At 46.6% G+C, this 24,381-nt stretch overlaps 1 protein-coding gene and 1 pseudogene across 1 annotated transcript in view; both read left to right on the top strand.

The window, feature by feature from the left end:
* Positions 1-24,373, top strand: LOC133243223 (coenzyme Q-binding protein COQ10 homolog B, mitochondrial-like; annotated as a pseudogene).
* NALF2 (NALCN channel auxiliary factor 2) overlaps positions 1-24,381 on the top strand; it is a 29,658-nt gene that overhangs the window by 1,872 nt on the left and 3,405 nt on the right. The window lies entirely within an intron of this gene.

Genomic DNA, 24,381 nt, shown 5'->3' with positions numbered 1-24,381 from the left:
CTGGCGTCCGCGGCCACAAAGGCTGCCGCTTTGGCGGCGGGAACGGTGGCGGTGGAACCGGGAGAAAAAAGGTTTCCCCCTGTACCCACCCGACCGCCTCCCATCACCCCCACCGTTATCAGTGGGCCACGGGTAGTGCTACTGTGGGACCCTCCGCGGAGAAGGGGTCTCAGGGATTTAGGTCAGGTAACCACCTGGCTAACTTCTATTGATTCTGGGTTTGGGCACCATCGGACAAGGGCTTTCTTGCATCCCGTCCCCCGCATGAGGCGGGAAGGGTTCCGGAGGGAGGGGCGGGGGGGCAAGTCAGCAAAGGGGTGGAAAGAGGGCTCTGGCTCCCCCAGCCCCCATCCTTAGCCAGCGATGCCCCTTTCCTTTCCTGGGCTGGAATGGAAAGTCCTGGGACTGGCTGCTACAAGGGGAAGGCCAAAGGTGGGGGGAAGAATATTTGCCATTTAACCCTCACTCTTCAGCCCCTGCCAGTGGGTGAGGGGAGGGGCGTTTGGTCGTGGGACACAGCACACTGCTGACCTTATATGACCTGAGGTGGCTGGTCAGAGCCTAGGCAAGTGGAGCCCCAGGGTGCCTGTTTTCTCCCAAGAAAGGAAGCTGCTAGCTCCTCTCCCCCGACAAGAGAATGAGCTGGGAGCCGGGAGCCCGGCACAGCAGCTTGTGAGAGGGTCACTGGAGGCTGGTGCATTACAAGTCTCAGGTGCCTTCCCAGCACGCTGGGGTGGCAGTGGAGGAAAAGCTGGCTTTCTAAGCTGTTGGGGACAGGCATCCAGAGAGAGGAGAGGCGAGGCTGCTGCAGAATGCACCTGCCTGGGGCAGAGCTGAGTGTTGAGAAACTTCTTGACCCTGAGCAGGGTCATTCTGGACAGTGAGTGTGTGGGGGCTGTAAACGTTTGGGACGTGGTGCTACTCCTTTGTTCGTGCAGCCTGCCAGGTGGCCTGCCTTTGAAAGGAAAAGGAACAGCAAGGTCAAAGGGTCAAGTGAAGAGGAGGCCAGGTGGGGTGCTGGCCTCACCCATCCTAGAACTGGGGGCTGAGAGGAAGATGGTTACCTCCCAGCCTAGCTTGTCTCCCTCTGAGGCTTTGGGGAGGGGCGGAAAGTGCCCCTTTCCATCCACCGTGACAGCGTGGCCTTCTGCCGGGTTCCAAGCTCATGGTGGGCTCCTTAGGGATTTGAGCAGGGGGTTGGGGAGGAAAGGGGTAGCTCCTTGCTCCTGACTTCACTTTCTTGTTCTCCTTTTTCCTGTTCTCGTAACCTAGCAGTCTCCCTCCCGCCTCCCTCAGCCTCAGCTGACTCACTGCCTCACTCACACTACCAAATGAGATATTCCACTTCTTAAAGGTGTACAGACAGATAGACATGCACACACTGCCAAACAGCACCACCGCCACCCCAGGCAAAGTCACACCGAGATGGAGAGAGGTCGGCACACCCACAAACAGTGCCACTGAATCAGACATGGTGTCATACACATGCACATCTCCCCAGCATCTCAGAGACACACAGGCAGAAGTACCGTCACATGAAAAAAGGACACATTTTGTCACATAGGGATAGACGTACACCCTTGATGTCAGCCACAGATACACACACTCAGCACAAACAGAAGGATGCAGCCCACTAGCAAGTGGAATAAAGGATGTCTGTCTTTTTGTGGTCTTCACTCTGACCCCACGGCCCTGGCATTTTCTTTCCCACAATCTGCAGGATAAAAGAGAGACCATGCCACAACTTTCCCACGGGATTTTCTTTTTCTCCAGGTCACAGTTGGCTTCAAACTCTGTCTGATGAGGCACTAAATAATAACCCCTCCCATTGATTATTTTTACCAGGCAGCTTGATGGAGAAAAGCAACTGGTCTCTTGGATTCAGGAGGCCTGATTATCTCTACCACTTGTTCGTAGTGTGACCTTGGGCACATCACTTCACTTCTCTAAGCTTTTGTTTTCTCATTCATAAAACAAGCATAATAACCCTGGCTGTGCCCACATCCTGAGACTTTTGTGAAATTGAAGTGGGAAGAGGTAGCTGATAATATTTTGTAAGAATAATAAAACATCTAATGGTGATGTCCTGCTTAGGGTTTTTATCCTCTCTCACATATATTATGAGATCACAACTGCCTGGGGAGGCTGGTAATACCAGCATCATTAGCTCCATTTTACAGATGGGGAAACTGAGGTGCAGGCTCAAGCAGTTTACCCCAACGCCACTTGGCTAACGAGCAGGAGTACCAGGCCTCTAACCCTCATGGTGTTGGTGCTAAGCCCATGCTTTGGCCGTGGTGTCTTATCTGGTCCACAGTGGCCTGGGTCCTCCCTGCTCTCCTTTGTCTCCTTGTCGTTTTCGCTCTCTCACTCTCTCTCTCTCTCCCCCTCTCAAGTGAACTCCGCCTGCTCTCTTGCTGCCTGCTGTGCTGGGAGAAGGGCAGTGCAAGCTCCACGGCTTTCTTCCTGTCTTTCCCACCCTCTCCGAGGATGTGCTCTCCCTCCGCTGAGGCCTACACCCACAGGCCTCTCAATTCCAGCTGTATTACAGGCCCTACGGGAAAAGACAGCCCTGCTCCCCTCCTTCCTGCAGCCTCTCTCACTTCACCCCAGTGCCCATCTCTATCCCAGACCTTTTTTGCAGATCCCTAGTCTGGCCTACAGCTTCAAGCCGTCCTGCCCAGCCCCTCCCCCAAATGGGACCCCTTGGAGACAATGCCCCGTCCTCCAAGCTTCTCCAGGGTGGAAAGCCCACAGCCCCAGGCCAGGGTGAGGAGGCCTCTTCTGCTGCTGGAAACCAAACCTGGAGATTTTGCTCCAGGGCCAGGTGACACCCCCCCCCCCCCCGTCCCCAGGGGCCTGTCCCGAGTATCTCAGATCTTTCCCGGGCAGCCCCAGAAACCCTGTTCTCTCCCTTTGCAGTGTCTGCCCCTGTTTTGGGCCACACAGGGCCCCACACATCATACCTGTCCTCACTGCTTCCTGTGACACCTCCCAATTTAGTACCAGCTGCGACATTTCCTTAATGTGCGACTGACTTCCTCTCGCACAGCAGGGCGATGATAACTTAGGTTGATGCCCATCCCCACCCTGGCCTCTCCCAACCCCCAGGGCCACTCTCCACCCCTCCCTTAACTCCCTGTGCAGGTACCCCCTCAGCCTTTGCCTCCCGCTCTGCTTGGCCCTCCTGGCCCTGCCTACAGTTACTGGACCACCTCCTCACTCCCGCAACCCTCTCCATCTCCCAACCCTGCCAGGCCCTGCCTGGTTCTGATTGCCTCTTCCTTCACCCCTGCCCCTTCCCTAGTCTAAATTCAGTATAGTCTAATGGGGACAGTGGTGAAGATGGGAACAAAACCCTGACCTCTTCTCTCATAGCTCTGATCCAGGAGGAGATAGAAGCCCAAGAGAAGGCCAGTGCTCAGCTCTCACTAGCCATAGGGCCAGGGAAGGATGCAGTAGTTCTGTTTTCCTCTAGACTGACCTGCACCCACCTGGCAGATTGTATATTTGGTTCTGGGTCTCACACTGAGCAGGTAGGAGGAGGCTAAAACCCAAGTTCTCCTGGATATAGTTGAAGGAGCTGTTTCACCAGGAGAAGAGGAGACTCAGTAGGGTGTGGTCTCTGACTTCAGACCTCCGAAGAGTTGTCGGGGTGCCAAAGAAGAGGCATGTCCTGCTTAACCCCAAGGGGACTTCATGGTTAGAGAGTCCTAGGCTCAAACTCAGCTCTTTTATGTATTACCCACGTGACCTTGAGCTAGGGACTCAGCTCTCTCATCCTCACTTTTCTCATCTGTAAAATGGAGCTAATTCATCAGAATGGCCCTGTGAGCTCATTATTAACGAGAAATCTGCACAGTACGTAGACCTGGCACGTCAGAGTTGTTCAGTTAACAGTTTTTTCCTTCTGAAGAAGAAACAGAGTGCCTTGAGAGGAGGTGAGTTCCTTCTCCCAGGGGAAAGGTCTAGGCTGATTCAGGCAGACCCCTAGAGGAAATGCTGTGGAGATGACTGACTCCAGATTATAGGGCAGGTTGGACCAGCCACCTCTGAGGTCTGTGTCAGCTCAGAGCTCAGGCTCGTGAACAGAGGCTGCTCCCTCAGCAGCAGGATTGAATAGAGAGGGCCAGGAAGGAGGCCTAACACCCACAAGCAGGGGTAGGGGCTGCCAGAGCCAGCACCTTGCCTTCTGCCCTTACTCTAGGGGCCCTGTTCTTCCTCCACTCCGGCTGGCAGCTGTTTCTGCCTCACTGCCTTCCTCTTTCCTCCCACCTGCCACAGCTTTCCTGCCAATCAGGACTCCCAGGCTAACGCTGGTGCTGCGAGCAGGAAGCTCAGGGCACTGGGCTAAGGGCAGGAGCCCCAAGTTGGCAAGTGGTCCCTGTTGTCACCCAAGCTTGCAGGCAGGGAACAGTGCCCCACAGTCAGCCTCCCTGACCCAGGGTTCTTACAGGCAAAGAACCTGTTCACATGTGGAGGGTGGAGGAAGAAAGGGGGGGTCAGTCAAGAAGCAGGCTCCTAGGAACCATGGCAAAGCTTCGAGGAGGGGCATCCACATCCGTGGAAGTTCATTGGCCACAGACATGAGCACTGGGCTTCTGGGAAGGGCCAGCGATAGGGAAAAGGCAGTGTTTGTAGCTCGGACAGGATGTAGGAGCGCAAATGTGAGAATGGGAAAGTGGCCTTATGCTACCCACACCACTCTGAACCCCTTCACCCCTATCCTGACCCCCCCCCACTCCAATCCACACAATCCCCCGAATTCTGACCCACCACCAACATCCCCTATCCATACTCCAAGGACTGCACAATTTTCCCAACCTTCTGTTAGAAGGTCACCCTATGTTAGTCGCTCAGTCGTATCCAACTCTTTGTGACCCCATGGACTGTATCCCCCAGGCTCCTCTGCCCATGGAATTCTCCAGGCAAGAATACTGGAGTGGGTAGCCATTCCCTTCTCCAGGGGATGTTTCTGACCCCAGAGATCAAATCCCAGTCTCCTACATTGCAGGCAGATTCTTTACCGTCTGAGCCACCGGAGAAGCAGAAGGTCACCCTAGACCCTTCCCAAACCACACGTGCACCTCACTCTCTATTTCTTATCCCCACACCTACACTCCTCTAGTCCCCACTTCTCCCCACAGTTACCCCCACCTGCTCCCACCCCTTCCTTTCCCCCCTCGCCCTTCACTGCTCCCTTCTAACAGCCAGCCCTCTCCCATCTCCCATCCTGCTCCATTCCCCTTGTCTCTCACACTCCCCCAACCTTTACCCTGCCCCACTGTGATCCTCTTCTGGCCTCATCCCCTAAGCACTATACCTCTTGCCCTTGTCACCTCCATGCCCCCTCACCCCTCGCATCCCTCACACCCCACTCACTGTTTGCCTCTCTGATCCGCATCCCTCTTCCTGCCCCCTTTGATCTTCTGGTCCCCTCTTCTCCTGTCCTCTCTCTCCCTCGCTGCTCTTTTTCTCCTTCCTGCCTTCTCTCCTCCCCACTCAGGGTGGACATGTGCACACATGCTTAGACACACAGACACACAGTCCTCTTCATGGCAACTTCCCATCCTTCCCACAGGCTGGTGCCTGACTACTATAGTCACCATAGCAACGGGAACCTCCAGGAAGGATACACTGGTATCTCCTGAAGGTGGGGGTGGGGGGAATTAGGTGGAGGAAGGGAGCCCAGCAGCCTCCCACCCATCTCTTGGTCTGGCTGGAAGAGTCTGCCGAACACAGTGGAGGGAAGGGTGAGGAAAGGGAAGACAGTGGGTGCCGGTGGGGCTTAGACTAAAGGAGGGCTAAGGATCTCCAAACACATCACAAGCACAGGAGGGTGCTTCTAAGCCAGGTGGTGTGTGTTGGTCTCCTCCTGCAGCATCAGTGTCTCAGGGAAAGGGCATATCCACCCTTCAGTGTGTGGGTGCATCTGTAGGACACCTTAGACTCGAGGGTGGGAGTTTGCCCTAGAAAAACTTCTCCCTCAGGGCAGTCTTTTATGTTCCCACCCTGTGAGGCTGTTTACCTGTTGTGCGCCCTTGTGCCCTGGGAGTCAGACCTGCCCCTCCCTGCCCCCAGCTCACATCTCAGCCACATGTGGATTCCAGCTGCAGGTGTTTGTTGGAAAGCCAGAGGCAGCTTCTGAGGCTGGGGTAGACAATTGTGGGCCTCCAGGAGCACCATTCTCTGATGCTGACCCAGGAGGCCTCTTGGGACAGATGTGTTATTCCTGTGGTTACAGGGGTGCAAACCAGGGTGTGTGCAGTGATGCTGGACCAGACTTTTCTTCCTGGGCGTGTAAGGGGGTTCAGAAGAGCCTGAATTTTTGAGCCAGACAGGTGCTGAGGGGGAGAGCAAGGGTACCAGGTGAATTGCAGCTGGCCCTGGGGAAGGAAAAAGTTACTATGGAGTAACAGGTGCTGCCAGGGCCAAAGCTCCTGTTTGAATGGACTCTGGAAAAAGGAGCTGGAACCTGAACCACAAGTCTCTGGGCCAGAAGGCAAAGGCAGGCTGGCACCAAAGAAGAAAGAGAAAGGGGAAAAGAAAACTGCCAGCTTTCAAGTGCCTGGGAGATGCCAGGGGCTTTATGTGTGTCCATGAACTCAGTTAATTCTGACAGTCATCCTAGCAGGCAGGTACTCTTATAATCCCCTTTTTACAAATGTGACAACTGAGGTTTATTGACAGAAAGGGACCCATCCAGGTCACATAGCTAAAAGGTGGGAAGACTGCCACACAAACCCAGGTCTGTCCATTGTTTCCCCAGTCACACATGTACAAAGAAATGCTTAATAAACTCCCTCCAGCTGTCAGAGGCAATGCCCAGCTGACTATTGAGAGACTGGAGTGAGAAGCTGACCAAGTGCAAGGGGATCCAGCAACACCTACTGCCAACTTGTAGGGAGCCCCTGGAGTGGCTCAGATCCAAAGTGGGGACCTACCAGCACCGTCTTTGTTCAGTACCCCAGTCTCTCGTCCTTGAGCCCCAGTGATAATCACTGGTATCCTCTTGGGATTGTGACAGAGGATGAGAAAGGGAGGTGTTTGCTCCCTTCTATTTCTAAAGGCTCTTCCAAGGGGATGGGAGGAGCTGGATTCCTCTTGCCTGGAGGGGAGGTATCTACCATATTCTCAATCCAAATCTGCTAGAAGGATCAACCAGAGCATGAGAGGAGTACATCCCCCTAAGCAGGCCTGAGCCCTGCCCAGCCTTTGCTGGGAGAGAAAATGATGAGACCTTGTTACCCAAGAGCCTCTGGGCTTTGGACACACAGTTCCCATGCCAGGGTTTTGGTGAGCCCTGGCCTAGGATGGCTGAACTTCTCTTAGAGGTAGAAGGAAGTGCAAACTCACCAAGCTCTGCCTGGAGAAGGACATGTGGCAGTCGTGGGTGTTACTGTTGTTCCCTGTCTCTGTATTTGGTTTCCAGCAGATAGCATGTCTACCTGGCTGATCTGTGGAAGGTGAGCATATCTGCTTAGTGTTGAACTCAACTAAAACTTCCAACCAGGTTAATCCTTCAGAACTATTATAGACTCAGAATCTTAACAGAAAAAAAAAAAACAAACTTTTTTTCTCAATTACCAAAAAAATTATCTTTGAAATATTTTGGAAAATAGAAATATAACAGTTTGAAAAGGGTCCTTGAGATGTTCTTAATGTTAGTGTATTTCCTCCCAATATGTCTTTTTTTGGCATAGTTTTTTACTGTAGTAAAATATACATAACATCAAATTTACCATTCTAACCATGTTTAGGTGTACAGTTCAGTGGCATTAAAGTATACTTGCAATGTTGTACAACCACCTCCACTATACATTTCTAAAATGTCTTTATTCTCCTAAATAGAAAGTCTTTACCCATTAAACAATAACTCTCCATTCCTCCTCCCCCAGCCCCTGGTAACTTCTATTCTTCTTCCCATCTCTATAAATTTGACTATTCTAGATAATTCATTTAAGTGGAATCATATATACTTTTTGTCCTTTGTGTCTGGCGTATTTCATTTAACATAACATTTTCAAGGTTCATCCACGTGGTGGCATGTATCAGTACTTCATTCTTTTTATGGTTGAATAATATTCCACTGTCTGGATATACCACATTTTAAAAATTCATTCATCTCTATGGACATTTGGGTTGTTTCCACTTTGGGACAATTATGAATAAAACTGCTATGAATGTTCATGGACAAGTTAGTGTGTGGACCTATATTTTCATTTCCTTCCATCTTTTGGCTATTGTGAGTAATGTTGTTATGAACATTGGTATACAAATATCTATTTGAACCCATGCTTTCAGTTCTCTTGGTTGTATACCTAGACTTGCTGCATTACGTGGTAATTCTATATTTAACTTTTTGAGGAGCCTCCATCTTGCTTTCTACAGTGCTGCACCATTTGACATTCTTATGAGCAATGCACGGGGTTCCAGTTTCTCCACATCCTCATCAACACTTACTCTTTTCCTTTCTTTTATTTTGATAGTAGCCATCCTAATTGATGTGACTATACATTTTTTACATAGTTGAAATCATCTAGGTTTTTTACTCTACTTTTTCTAACTTATTGCTAAAGTTATACTGAGTATCTTTCCATGTAATTAAATATTCACAAACCACATTCTTTTCTTTTTTTGGTTGCACCACATGGCCTCTGGGATTAGTTCCCCTATCAGGGATCGAACCTGGGCCCTCGGCAGTGAAAGCACGGAGTCCCAACCACTGGACGACCAGGGAATTCCCACAAACATCATTCTTGATGAGCATATAATATTCCATCACATGAATTTAGTGCAATTTATTTACCTAGTTCCCTATTATTAGGTATTTACCTTCAACTTTTATAAATAATGCTGTGATGGATAACTTTGTCCATAAGTCTTTGTCACATCTACAATTTTCTTTTTCTAATAAATTTTCTACCTCAATCATTTTTTCTTATTTCTGTACTTTGCTAAGTTTCTTAAATCACAAAATAATGCACCTTCATTGTACCAAATCTAACAATACAGAGGTTTATAAAAAAATATTTAATAATCTTTCTGTTCCCTCCTCTCCCAATCCTACTGCCCTGAGGCCACTGATGTTAACAATTTGGTGTGTATCCTTCCATCCCTCTTTCTGAGCTTACATTAGCATTTGTACACAAAATGATTCTTTCCCTTGTTTTGCATACACGTGAAAGCATATACATTAATTCTGCAGAATGAACTTCCGGGATGAGTCTTACAGAATCAAAGAGTATTGACCTTTTTCAAGCTTGTGGCATACAAATTTCTTTCTTACCAAATTTATTTCCAGAAGGGTGATTCTAATTTAAACCCTTGGCACAAATGTGAGACTAATTTACCACTCTTGTCCAGTATTGAGTATCATATTTTTAAAAACTATATTAATTTGGAGCTAAAAATGGTATATCATTGGTTGTAATTTGCATTCCTTAGGTCAAACATTTGTTTTTCTTATTTATGGGCCATTTGTATTGCTTGCATTGTGAATTGTCTATTTATGTCTTATGTTTTTATTATTGATTTGTATGTACTCTTTTATGTGTATTAATGAGTTTTTTCTGATTACATTTATGGCAGTATTTTTTCATTTATTATTTGACTCTTGGAGCTGAAAGGGGTGCATTGGAAGGAAAGGAACTATCCCAGGCACTTTTATATACTTTATCTCACTTAATTCTTACATCTGTCTTGTGCCTATATATTTATCCCTGTTTTACTTAGAAGACTGGCTCAGAGGAGTTAGGTAACTAGCTCAAGGTCATCCAGCTAGTAAGTGTTGGACCTGGAATTTGAATTCAGGTCAAATCCAGGAATTTAGTTACCAGAAGGCAATGGTACTACCCGATCTGTACTAGTGTGATTTTACTACAGGTAAATCTTTGTGCTAGTTGATTTACAGACATCATTTGCAGAAAGGTTGAGGATATATGCTCTTACTATCTCCCATTTTGTAGATGAGGAAAGTATAGATCAGGGAATTTAAGTAACTTGTGTGAGGTTTCATAACTAGTGAGAGCAGACCTGACCTTTGCCCACAGGACTGTTTGAGGTTAAAGATGTTTGACCCTGTCTTCTCCCTATACATGCTGCCTCCCTAGGGACCATCTTCTTGGATACAAATTGAGGCTCAGAGAGAGAGAGAGTACTTTGCTTATAGCCACATAGCAAATTAGTGACTGAGTCTCTCCCTCCTTACAGATGACTTGTCTAAGTTCATACAGCCACTTAGTGGCAGAACCCAGCTCTGGCTAACTACCTGACCAGAGCAAAGGCTTTTCGATGAAGAATATTTACAGAGCAAACTGGGAAGAAAGAACAATTAGGTAGAGTGTGTGGCTGCCCTGAAACCTTTCTAAAGGAATTAACTCTGGTTTTGGAGCCTTCTAGAGCAAGGCAGTTCCAGGAGCCCCTACATGGTAAGACCTAGGACAGGAAACCTCATGTCCAAAGACAAGAAGACCTTTCTACAAGGAGACAGCTGCCTTCCCATCACCAGTTGCTAAAGCAGGAACAGTTGCCTCTTTTCAACACTCCCAAGGTGTGTGTGTGTGTCTGTGCTTGCACACATGCATACATTTAGAGAAAAGAGGAAAGGGAGTGCTTTGATGGAGGAATGGAAATGGTCTTTTGTAGCCCCTCATACTTGAATGTTCTTCACCCCACACCTCCTTACAAAGAAAACTTATATCAGGAATGAGCTGAATACACAGATTTTAGAAAATCACTCTCCCATCCAGTCCTAGAAATCTCTGCCCAACTTGACCTGAAATTCCATCAAAAAGATTTGAGTAACAAGCTAATTACTTCAATGGTCATAGTGAAATGGAGGGACCATCCAAGAGACAATATTATATATAAGAGCTTGGGCACTGAAGTCCAGGTAAACCTGACTTCAAATTCTGGCTCAAAATCTGTCTACTACATAAAACAGTTGTTGAGACCTTTCATCTCTCTTGGAACCTCACTTTCTTTGAATTCAAAACTAAGAAATAGGGTCATTGTGAGGTTTCAATAACATATAACATGCTAATCTCTCAAGAACACAGTGCCTATGAAATGGAAGGTGCTCAAGAAATGGTAGCCACCATTATTGTTATTGCCTGTGTGGCCTTGGATGAGCTGTTTAAATTCTGGTCCTTCCTGTTCTCACCTGTAAATATGTCTCCATCTCAGGAGGTGGTTGTGAGGATTCAATGAGTTAATAAATGTCAGTTGCTTAGAACAGAGCCTGGCATATAGTAAGCACTTAATGCTGCTGCTGCTGCTGCTAAGTCACTTCAGTCGTGTCCGACTCTGTGCGACCCCATAGACGGCAGCCCACCAGGCTCCCGCATCCTTGGGATTCTCCAGGCAAGAACACTGGAGTGGGTTGCCATTTCCTTCTCCAATGCATGAAAGTGAAAAGTGAAAGTGAAGTTTCTCAGTCGTGTCTGACTCTTAGCGACCCCATGGACTGCAGCCTACCAGGCTCCTCCATCCATGGGATTTTCTAGGCAAGAGTACTGGAGTGGGGTGCCATTGCCTTCTCTGAAGCACTTAATAAATGGTAGCTATTATTATTCTCACTTTAATTGGATGTATTTAATCTAAATGACTGCTTAATACTCAATTGAGATCAACAACACTTTCCCTTAGGAGGAGGAAAAGGTAATTTGGGAGCAGGAGGTGACGTGTTCAGTGTGGAGGTGGAAAGTTAGGAGCCAGAAGGCAACTGGAGAGATTCTAGTGAGTGAGAACACAGAGACATGCTCAGGTAGGAGAGGGAAGAGCCAGAGGTGGAAAGACTCCAAAGCCTTTATTTACCTCACCCTCAGAGACCAAGCACAACTGACAGGTCCTTTCATTGGGTCTCTGTTCTCCCCAGCCTGTCGTCTGTTTAGCAAGGTTCTGTGTTTGAGGATGGAAGTAAGGTAACGGCAAGGAGCTGGTTTCAGAATGATCCCTGCAGGAAACTGAAGATACCTGCCTGAGCCTGAGCCCAGGATTAGCAACGTGTGGCAGACAGGCATGCCTGTGAGTGGGCAATGGGATTTCATGCCCAGCACATTTGTGTGCAGCTCAAATGAAGCTATGGTTGTCAGTGTCACAGTGGCACCATTTCTGTGGGTGGGTAGCCTGCACTGCTTGGGTACAGAGGCCACCAAAGTTCCCCTCCTCTCACACTAGTTCTTCTCTTTGGCTATGGGACCACTCATTAATTTCATTGGCCTGTTAACCTGGCCCAAGCCCATGGCCCAGACAGTGGTGATGGAATAGATGATCCATGACTAGACACTAGGACCTGGGGTTTGGGGGCTGAGTCTGGTAAGGTTGATCAGGTCAAGTGTTGGGGACTTTGTTTTGTTGTTTTTGAAGTTCATGGCTGCATTAGTTTATATTCTTATTTTATTTTCATTTTATCAAAGTAATATATATTCATAATTTTAAAAGACATATTAGCTACACATATATACTGAATCTTCAGTATAGACCTTAGCTTTTTCTTTTGATATTTATTGTCACATTTTTTATGATGTGCCAATACTGCTGCTATTTTTTGACTTTTCTGTTTGAAATATCTTTGTGCACGTGAAGATACACACATATACATATATACATATGTATATCTATCACATATATACATATATATCCTTGTAGCATCTATCTGTCTTTTAAATTATATATAATATAATATCTTTTAAATAATAAATAGCAATCTCAATGCTTATAATTAAAGCAGAAGCCCTCTGTTCCAACCCTAAGCCTCATTCTTCAGAGTCAAATATTTCTAAACTTCTTAGCTGTTTCTTGTGATATGTACCTCCACATCTCTAAATAGTATGCTATTATTTCTTGATTTTTTTCTGATTTAAATATGTACTGACTTTAAGGAGCCTGATAGGCTACAGTCCATGGGGTCGCAAAGAGTTGGACATGACTGAGTGACTTCACTTTCACTTTATAGAGGGGTATTTAGTTGTCTTACTACCAGCAGCACCATATGCACACTCCTCTCATATATCCAATATTGTCATATCATAATTTCTGATTTTAACAGTATTCCATATTTATATTATTAGGATTATAAATATTGTTCATAGCTGAGTCATGTAGAATACTGTGATTATATTTTCTTCCTTGGCCAACTTGTTTTCCTGGAGTTAATAATTGCCTCTTTTTTCCCCCTATTTGCTTAGTTTTCTTTCTTTTTTTTTTTTTTTTTGCTAATGCATTCCCAATTTCTCCATCAAAGCTGTAAAATTCATGTGACACATTACATAACCATTACTTCCATCCTTTTCTTGGAGATCTCCACCTTCCTCCAGTCTGGACTAGTTGCTGGAGGCTTGGCTTTTAAGCGGTTGGATTTCAAGCACTTAGCAAGCATCTCTTCTGTACACCTAGTTCCTTGTGAAGTCCTGAGGGAAATACACAGATATGTAAGATACAACCCCTGTCCTCAGGGAGCCTACAGTCCCAAGAATGTTAATAATTTATTCAGATATCTCACCAGAAGGCTTGAGCGCCTTCCAGGGACTTTGATCTAAGCTATGTCTTTGATCCCACACTCTAGGCAGAACTTCCTCCCTCCATCTCCACTAAATTATCAGAAGAATACAATATAGTCTCCCAGAGAGAAAATGTGTTCTTAGACTGTATTAACAGAAACAGAGCTTCTAGGATTGGAAGGCTGATATTTCTACTTGACTCTGTTGATAAACTCTGTCTAGGGATTGCATTCAGTTGCAAGGGACATGGAAAAATAGGAACTTGTCAGAAGATGATGATGGCATGGCAGCTTGGACCAGTCAGAGGGCCCTGAAAACGGTGGTTTTGGGATGTTGTCCAAAGTTGGCTGTAGCAGCCAGAGCCCCGGCTCCAGCACAGTATACTGATGAGCAGAACTCTTCCACTACACTCTTCAGTTTTGCCTAAGGAGATATATGCAAGAACTTTCTTCAGAATCACTGCACCATTAATAAACAGAAGAAAAAAATATTCAGAGAGGAGAATTATAGGATGTTCTATGCAGGAAATGTATGATGTAGTATTAGGAATGGAGGATTACAAGCATTTTGCTCCTTGGTGCAAAAAAACAGATGTAATATCAAGGAGATCTGAATACTGCAAAACATGATTAGAAATTGGGTTTCTACCTGCAGTGGAGCACTATATATCAGTAGTAACCTTAGTGTAACCACATTTGGTAAAGGCATACTGTGCTGATGGGAAGCTCTTCAATCGTTTGGAGACTGTTTGGCATTTTAGCCCAGGTCTTCCTGGCTACCCAAGAACTTCTACTTTGGATTTTTTCAATTTCTCTTGAATTTTGCAAACTTCTACCACAGCTTGCCACATGGTTTTTCAATGAAGTTGTAAAGCAGATGGTGTCTGCCTTTGAAAGAAGAGCGTGTAAGTGTATGGTCCAGAAACAAATATACTTCAGGAATTAATGCTTCATGAAGTTCATCGCACATAAAGAGGAAAACAAAGTGGTCACCTACTTGCAACTAGTTTATTTACTTTTAGAAAGTGCTTTCATCATTTGCTTTTAGAAGTCAGAAAAAGTGAAAGAAAGTGAAGTCGCTCAGTTGTGTCCGACTCTTTGCAACCCCATGGACTCTAGCCCACCAGGCTCCTCTGTCCAAGGGATTTTTCCAGACAAGAGTACTGGAGTGGGTTGCCATTTCCTTCTCCAGGGGATCTTTCCAGCCCAGGGATCGAACCCAGGTCTCCCACATTGTAGGCAGACACTTTAACGTCTGAGCCACCAGGGAAGTCAGAAAGCATTTGTCAAACCCAGCTTTGATTATAAACTTGTACCTTTGAAAATTTGCACTTGAAATATGAAACCACGTGTATGTAGAATTTAATCAAGTTTAATTCAGACTAATATGTATATTAGCATATTTATAATAATGGGGTGTCATCACTGTTGCTAGAATACTGACATCACTCTTCTGAACAGAAATCAAAACTGTAAATTTAAACCTTTTAATTATCATGTCACCTGAAGAGGCTGGTTGAGATACTCATGAAGTGTGTATAATATTAACCATATCATGTTTAAATTATTAAATTCAGACTATTTATAACTTACTGTTTTAGGGCCTGCCTCATGGCTTAGGATATTGAGTAGTCATCAGACAAAGTAAAACTTTGACTTAAAAATATTGTTAATGAAGGTTCCCTGGCACTTTTCTTATTTTTAAATTGTTCCTATGGGTAGTGTAGATAATTCAATGTTAAACTGAGCTTAGCTTCCAGATAAATAATTTTTTGTTGAGTGGTCCAGAGTTTTAAGCTACTTTTGTCTTTGTTTGCAACCCTCTCCCCAGTCCTTTGACTGCTATTTTAATAATGCTGAATCAGTGTCAAATTTTGTCTATAGCAATGGACAATAAATGAAGATAAGTTGGTTGATATGTCTACAGCACTATGCATCCTTATTTTCTATTTATTGTGTGAATTCACTTTCAATAATGTATTTCAAACTGATATTTTTGTAAACAAATCAATGTAAGGACTGAAGTGGTAACTTAATAAAGTTAATCTGTTTAAAAAAAAGAAAAAAATAGGAATTTGTCTGAATAGGAACAACCAGGATAAAACAGAAATGGAAACTACATCCCCCAAAATAGTTGAAAAACTAGTTTGGCTTCTTGGAAAAGTAGTGTACACATAGCTCTCTCCATTTTTTTCCCCTCACATTCCCTTTTAAATTGGTTTCTGTCCCCACTGCTCCACTGAAACTGTTCTCACCATGATGAAACTGCCAGCGTGTCCTCATCTGCTGACCACTCTTACTCTTTGGAACTTTCTTCCCTAATTTACAGAATGCCGCTCTTCTGTTTCTTCTCCAAGCTCTTTAACCACTCCCTCGTCTTCATCACACTCCCTTCTCCTACCTACCCCCAAATGTTAATGTTTTCCAGGGCTGCGCTGTTGGTCCTTTTCTGTATGTGTTCATTCTCCCTAGGCAACATCCTCTACTTCTTTGGCTTCCACCATTGCTTTATAGGTCAGAGTGAGCTAGGTTGTGCTGTGAAAGAAAGAAAGAAAGTGAAGTAGCTCAGTCGACTCTGTGACTCTGTGTCCGACTCTGTGACCCCATGGACTGTAGCCCACCAGGCTCCTCCATTCATGGAATTTTCCAGGCAAGAGTACTGGAGTGGGTTGCCATTTCCTTCTCCAGGGGATCTTCCTGACCCAGGGATCGAACCCAGGTCTCCCGCATTGCAGGCAGATGCTTTTACCGTCTGAGCCACCAGGGAATTCCCAAATATCAGAGGCTTATCACAACAGTTATTTCTTGCTCATAATACATGTCCAAAACAGGTCATCACGGAGCATCTGTTCATGATAGTCACCAAGAGACCTAGGCTAGTAAAAGATCCATTTCAACATCACTTCCACAGTCAGCAGCAGAGGGAAGAGAATGTGGCAAATCATATTCCAGCTTCTTAAAGCTTCTCCCCAGAAGTGATCCAGGTCACTTCAACTCACATTTCATTGGCCAAAGTCTTATGGCCACAGCTGATTTCAAAAGGTGTGGGAAAGTATAGTCCTACTATGTTCCTAGTGATTAACTCCTTAACCATTGGTAACTCCCAAACCTTTATCTCTAGCCCAGACCCTCCTTCAGAATGCAGACCATTATGTCCAACTGTCTCCTTGACATTATACCTTGCCTAGTATATATTGACCTGTACTTCAAAGTCAGCATGACCAAAAACTGAATTCATCTTCTTGACCCCCAAATCTACTTCTCCTCCTGCTTTCCCTTCCTTAATGAAACTACTATTCATCCTGCCACGCAAACAAGAAACCTGGTAGTCATCTTGACCCCCTCCCTCACCCTCAATCCCCATATCCCTAATTTACCTCTTCTCATATGCATCCCCTTCTCTCCATTTTTAACTCTGCTGCTACTGCTTCAGTTGAGGCCCCCATCGTCTCTCACTCAGATTGTTGCAATAGTCTCCTAGCTGATCTCTCTACCTCCAGTCTTGATGCCTATAATCCATCATCCACATTTTCAGAACATAAATCTAAAAAGTTAGTCATAGAAGTGATAAGCAGTTTTAAAAAGCAGTTATTTAAAACTCACGAAAGGTTCTCTGTTGCCTATAGGATGAAGCCTGGCATCCAGAACATATCATAATATATTATGATATTATGGCCATGGCCTTCCTCTGCAGCCTGATCTCCCATCATGGCCCCCTTCGTATCCTCTAACTATGCTGAACTACCAACAGTGTCTGAACCTGGCAGTATTTCAAACCCCCAGGCCTTTATACCTGCTTATTCCTTTGCTTTAAGTGCACTTATTCCTGCCATATTCTATCCAGTGAACTTCAACTCATTTTTTCTAAGCCCCAACTCTAGCCTCTCCCATATGGAGATATTTTCCTATGCTTCACCCCTCAAAACACAGTTGATCCTTCCTCCCTTTATGGGATCACTTGTACCAAGTACATACTACTTATTACAGTGACTTCTAATGATTGATACACAGGGTTATCTCTCCTGCTCCTTAAAGATAGCAATCTTGTCTTCCCTATCTCTATCATCTTTAGTTCTCCAGCACAGTGCCAGGCACTCAAACGTGTTCAAACGTGATCATTGCAGGAAAAAAATGAATTGGAAGACCTGATCTGATTCAAGGAAGTTTACAAATACCTCCTGCAGGGCTGGCATGGAGACAGGAAGTTTATGGCCCCAGAAGAGCTAGTAGGAGCCATGAGTAATGCCACAGAGAGGCATTATGTCAGCTCAAAAGGAGAAAGAATTCTTTAATTGTGAGAGTTGTCTGAAGATACGGGCTTCCCTAGGAGAATGTGTGCTATGACAAGAGGTTTACAGTCAGTAGCTGGATAAGATGTGGCAGTGATGTTGGGGTGGAACTTCCAACAGCAGATAGGGAGGTGGGGTTATGGTTGTCACAGTCCTTTCCATTCCTGCATGGTCATGAACCTGCCTCCTTGCTCACCTGATTGATACGGGTCCTCTAGGCTCCTTCGGAGAGCTGCTCTTGCACCAGGGACACCACTTCTGCACCGACCAGGCTGCCCCTGGTCTTGGAGCAGGTGGCCTAAGGGACTTGGAGGCGACTGGCCCTCTGGAACTACACTGGCTCTGGGTTCATATATACCTCTCCAGCTATCTACCCTGACTTTCCTCCAGGCCAGGCCAGGCCACTCTGACTCATGACTGCTCATTCTCAGCAGCAGGAAAGCTATTGCTTATTTTTACAGCCACTTAAGTAAAGCCATGTCACCCACCTGCATTTGCGCTGTAATGCCTCTAATCTCAGTCTGACTTTGCCAGTCCCAAAGAACTACTCCCAGAATTATGTCCATTATCTCCCTCCCTGGGTTGGAGAGATTGACTTTAACCTTACCCTGTTCTGATCCAACTCTTTGAAAGCCCAGAATCAGGAATAGGGGCATGTGGCTCTTTTCAGACCTACCCACGGAGGTCCTTCACACAATGCTAGGTGTGGACTCAGTGCGAAGAGACATCGGGTTAGTCATCAGAGTAACTCCCTTCTAGTCCTGGCTTTATATTAATAGTTGATTTCTTGCATGTTTCTGAGTTGGCTGAAACAAATCCCTTTTCTCGGCCTCAGTTTCCCCTTAGGTAAAATCTAGGGGCAGGGTGTTTACTGTTTGCTGTGGACAGTGGGTTTCATCCCCAAGCCCAGCCCAGACTACCACTCTGCCTGTACAGTCTCTGCAGCTGCAGCTCCTGGCCAAGTGTCCCAGGGGTGCGTTAGGACAACAAGCAACGATGAAGAGAAGGTCTATTGGGAGTATTTGGATGGGAAAACTGGCCCTAGGGAGGAAAGCAAGTTGGAATCCAAGAAGGAAACTGCCGACTTTCTGGTTGGCAGGAACTGAAGCTCTCCTTTCTGGAGGTTTTCTGGCCCCCAAAACAAGGAGTCCAGGGTGGCCTCCTCTTCTTAAACCTTCTGGCCCCAAGTCTTGGCTGTGGGCTGTGTATGTATACACACACTCGTGTGCATTCCTGCAGCACCGTGGGGGCCTGGACAAGTCACCTGCTTCTTCCCAGAAGAGCATAAGAATGAGAATGCCTGGGCCAGGGCTGCACGCCAGGGAGCAGGAAGTTAAGGCTCTTTAGGTCCTCCTGCTCCCCCCTAAACTAGCAGCTGCAGAGCCCAGGATGGGTGGGGATCCCTCTCATCTTACCCGCTCCCATTTCAAGAGTGGTTTAACAGCCCAGCCGGGAGGAGGGGTGGGATAGCCTTCTCAGCTTCCTTTTTGGGTTAATTGGTGTTCCCTCTAGTTACTCCCTGCTTCCTTCCCCTCCCAGTTCCCATAGCAACTTGGCTGTATCTGCCAGAACTTGAGTGAGCCCAGCAGCAGCCTGCTGGACGTGGGGAAGGGGCTTCTGTAGGGAAAAGAGGGCACTGCCAGGTCAAAGCTTCCACCCCACCCATTGTCTGCTGCTACTTCAAAGGTCCAGGATGCTTAAGCACAGTGCACAGGGCGTGATAAAGAAGCCTTTCCTGCCAGAGCTGGAGTTTGAAGAAAAGCCCAGAGCAGTCCTGGTTCTCCTCAGCTGTCCTCCCCTCCCCACACACCTGTGTCCTGAGTTTAGAATGCAGTCACTGATAGGATGGTCCAGTAGGAAGAACCCTGGAGTTGGAATCGAGAAACTGGGTTTCAAGTTCCTCTCTCTGCCACTATTTAGTGTGACTGTAGACAAGTCCTTCCCCCCTTTTCTGAGCCTCAGTTCCCTCAGTTATAAAATAAAGTGAGGCTAAGATCTCTGCATATTAAAATTACCTGAGCTGTTTTGAAAAACTCTAGATGTGTAGGTTCCACCCACAAGGATTCTAACTGCTTGGTCTGGAGTGCGATGTAAGCCAAGCAGGAGCATTTTTAAAAGACTGAGTGATTCTAATATGCAGCCAGAATTGAGAAACAAGCAAAAGATCTCCAAGGGTCTCCCAACTGACTGCTGTCTGGTTCTGAGACATTTCTTCCTTTGCCCTGCATGCCCCGTCTCCAGCCAGCCCTACAAGTCTCGAACCTGGCTCTCTGAGCTCTGCCCCTTCCTTGTGGATGAATGCCCAGGACCCCTGCAGCTGCCCAAGTAACACAATCCCCTCTGGCTCAGTCCTAACACTGATGAGATGAGGCAAGTGACTTAAGCCTGTCTAAGGAAGAGGGCTGCAGAGACTAAGGCAGGCTTGCTGTCCAGGTGGTCGTCCTGAAAGCCAGACTTTTCATCTGAGAAGGACCCCAGCCCCTCTTAAAGCATGTGGACCAGTGCAGTGACCTCAGCTGGCCATCTGCTGAGCCAAGGAACTGGATTGCCTCTCAGCCCCTTCTTCCTCCATTCCCCTCACTAGTTCCTTGCCGGTTCCTGCCTTGCCACCCACAGGCCTGGTGTCTTCCTCAGGCAATCTGCTCACCCACTTGTTGCCATGGTGACTCTGGGGGGTGGGGCTTGAGGGAGGGTCATCTAACTAAGGAGAAAGGCCTCCCTCCCACAATCAGGCCACCCCTCTTCCTGCCTCACCTCCCTCAACTCCCTCCCTCTCTCTTAGGGCAGAGACGGGGAGTGCCAGCCACCAGTGCCTGCCGTTAAGCTAATTGCAGTTGCCTGGGAGGAGGGCTGACCCTCCACTGCAACCTCCTCACCTGGGAGCAGGAATATTGAACCAGAATCGCGCAGGGAGAATCCCGAGGGGGCCTCTAAACCCCAGTGGTGGAGGACTGGGCTGTTCCACACAGTCCAGGGTGAGGGTGGAGGTAGACTCTGGGTCCAGTCCGTAGAGATTGGGGAAGAGGCTGTGGACAGAGAGATTTCTCTTGGAACTCTGGGGCCCACAGGATGGAGGGGGGTCTCTGAGGTCCTGGGGCCCTTAGCATTACAGGTTTCTTTTTGTCTTTTCTTTCTTTCTTCCCCGTATCCTTCTGCTCTCTTATCCCTCTTTCTTATCTCGGTTCTCCTCTGCTCCCATCTTATTCACCTTCCATATTCCCATGCTGGCTCTTAAACCCTCTTTCTTACTCCTTCTTTCTTGCCTCTCCTCTTCACAGCCCCTCTTCCACCTCTCCTGTACCTCACCGCTATCCCCTACTCTTTCTTACCCTTCATCTTCTCTTACCCTCACCACACCTGTCTGCTTCCCTTATACCCTCCATCTCTCATTCCCCTGCTTCCTCCTCAACCCTTTTTTTCCTATCCTGCAAGTACCACCATTTCTCCCCTTCCATCTCCCTACTCTTTATTGCCCTCTCTTTCTTCCTCTCCTGCTCCCTTGTACTGCTGACCCCACTACCACTCTCTCCAACCCCTGAGCCCCTCTCCTGCCACTCCAGATCCCTCTTCCCCTGCCTCTTACCTTTACTTGTCCCTTTCCACCCTCCTTCCACTCCCTTCTCACTCCATTGCACAGACCTTTTATCCCAATAATTTCACTCTTAAGAGTTTATGTAAATAAAATTTAACACAAGTATTCAAGAGAGATGTGTATAGACCTATTCACTGAAGCATTGTTTGTGATAGTAAAAACCTGGAAATAAATGTCCATTTACAAGAAATTGGTATCCTTTGCACTTCATTCATACAAAACCATTCTCCATTCCTCCAACACATTGTACATTGCACTCACGTCCGTACCTTTGCTTAAGCTGTTGCCTCAGTCCAAAATGCCCTTTTGTCTCTCTCCCATCTCTGCCCTTCTCATCCAAAATCCTACTTTGAATCCCTGCTCAACTCTCATCCCCTTATTGAAATCTTTCTCAGCTTTCCTATTTACTTCCCTCCCTTGGCCAGTGATTTAACTTCTCTTGTAGAAAATGTGCCATAGTTTCAAGTTAGATGAAACCGGAGTTTCTCTGAGAGTAGGGACATGTCCTCATATACTCGTCTGGTTCATTGCATTAGCACTTGTGTTTTTTACATATATTGCACTGAGTACACAATGGTCAGTAAGACACGCCTACATCCGCTTTCATGCAACTCACATTGTAGTGAGGCTGACAGAGAAGAAACAAGGATGCCGACAAACTCATACTTGTGGCGAAGAAACAGTTAAAGAAAAGAATGATGAGGGGTCATTCTCTAGCTAGAGTGGTCAGAAAGACCCGCTCTGAGGAGATAACATTTGAACTGAGGCTTCAAAGTTGAGAAGGACCCAGGCAGACCAGAAATGGGTAATCAAGAGCATATCAGGCCAAGAGAACAGTGTGTGCCAAGGCCCCAAGGTGGGAAGAAGTAGGGCATGTTCAAGGAAAAGAAAGAAATCCTCAGCGTGTGGAGCATGATGAGCTGGAAGGGAGAGGTAGAAAATGAGGTTGGAGAGACAGGCAGAGGCCACATTATGCAGGAATTTGAAGTCTGTGGTTGAAAGTTTGGATTTTATTCTAAATGCATTGAAGGATATGAAGCAAGGGAGTAACATGATCAAATGTCATATTGAGATCCCTCTTACTCTTGTGTAAACAGTCGATTCGAAAGAGCATAAGTGGAGGCAGCGAGGCCACATAGGAGACTGTCATAGAGGTGACAGATGACAATGGCCTGCACAGAGTCATGGACATAGAGGGAGACTTGGCATGCCTTGCTGATAGACTGTGTGTGGGAATGCCTATTAAGAGAGACATGATAAAAAAAAAAAAAGAGACATGATGGCCGACACCTAAGTTTCTGGCTTGAATATTCAGATGCATGGTTGTGACACTTAACTGAAGTGGTCAAGACTTAGTGGTGCGGGCAGATTTGGAGTTAAAAAAAAGAGGATAGGAGCTAAATTTTAAGATTTAGAGCATGTTAAACTTGAGAGGCCAGTGAGATAGCAAAGCCGTGTTCCTCAGGAGGATAATTTGCACCACAACGCACTACCACCACACCCCTGCCCCCACTTTGGAAAAGGCCAGTGTGGGGTTACATTGCCAAAATCCAGGTTCACAGTGGAGTTATTTGCATTTGAGTGTACATGTTTAATGTGTGTAAGAAGCTCTGACCATGTTGCTCAGAGTGTGGTGGAAAGGCCTCTGGAAGCAAAATAACCTGGACCCTTGTTCCAAAGGCAGATTCCTGAGCCCTCCTCTGTCCTCTTGAAGCTGAATTGGAGGGGGCCATCTGCCTATTTAACAAGTATCCCAGGGGATTCTGAGGCACACTGAAGTCAGAGAGCCATTGCTACAAGAAGCAACTGAAGACATGAGGACTGGATGTGGGCATGGCTCTGGGCATCCTGTTAAAATGCAGGTCTGACTTGTCAGGTCTGGGGCAGGGCCTGGGAATCTGCACTTTTCACAAGCTCCTCGGTGATGGTGATGCTGCTGGTCCAGGTTCACACTTTCAGGAGCAAGAAGTTAGATCAGTGGTTCTCAGTGGGAGATGGTTTTGTGTCCCTTGCCCCCCACCCTGCTCAGGGGATATTTCACAATGGGCAGAGACAATGGGGAGGTGGAGGATGTGACTGGGTAGAGGCAAGGAATGCTGCTCAATATTCTACAGTGCACAGAACAGCCCACACTACAAAGAATCCTGCAGTCCAAAATGTCAGGAGTGTCACCATTGAGGAACTCTGGTCTTGATGATAGCCAAAGAGCACAGTGCAGGAAACCTTTCTTAGCTGGGACCCAGTGCCTGGTAGGAGAGGGCTAGATGAGGGGCAGAAAGTAGACACGTGAAGTGAAATGGCCAAGCAAAGTTTGAAGCAAATGAAACGTGGTGTCTGCTCCACTCCAAGGCCGAAGCCAACAGGACAGAGCATGGATTAAGTAGAGCTTGAAGGCACATCTGGTGCTTAGTAAGGCAGATTCCTGTTTTTATTAAAAAATAACCTCTCACATTGGCACTGCACTATAGAATTTACAAAACGTTTTCATACATCATATTATTTGATCCACACAACACCTTAATGAGACAGAGCAAAAATTATCCTCTCCATCTCTTTTCTTGAGTTTAGAAACTTAACACCATCAGCCAAAGAAATGTTTGCTGAATCGAAAGCAAGTGAAATTTACCTCAATATAAGTAACCTCAGAGAAGTCAGGACATCTCTTGGGACCAGCTATAAAATGGTGCAGTTGGTTGGGATGACTGGTAAGACCGTTTCCAGCTCAGATACAGGAGTCATTTTGTGATTTTACCAGTGAATAAATTAAAAGTCTTCGATTACTACAGACTGGGGACTCTGAGTTCTGGCTATGAAACGTGAGATTTTGGGGTAGGAGGTAGTGGTTTTGACCCAAACCCTTCTTCCCCAGTCCCTGGATCTTAGGGTCGGCTTAGTAAGCACACAATACCCTCCCCCAACAGACTACAGGTACACCCCTCCTCATCACTTTCCTCTGACGCCGGAAGGGGCTGGCGCCTGGGCTGACGCTCTTTCCTCTC

Source organism: Bos javanicus, chromosome X, assembly GCF_032452875.1.
Source record: "Bos javanicus breed banteng chromosome X, ARS-OSU_banteng_1.0, whole genome shotgun sequence".
Taxonomy (NCBI): Eukaryota; Metazoa; Chordata; class Mammalia; order Artiodactyla; family Bovidae; genus Bos; species Bos javanicus.
The sequence above is the reverse complement of the archived record's forward strand: the minus strand, read 5'-3'. Positions and strand labels throughout refer to the sequence as shown.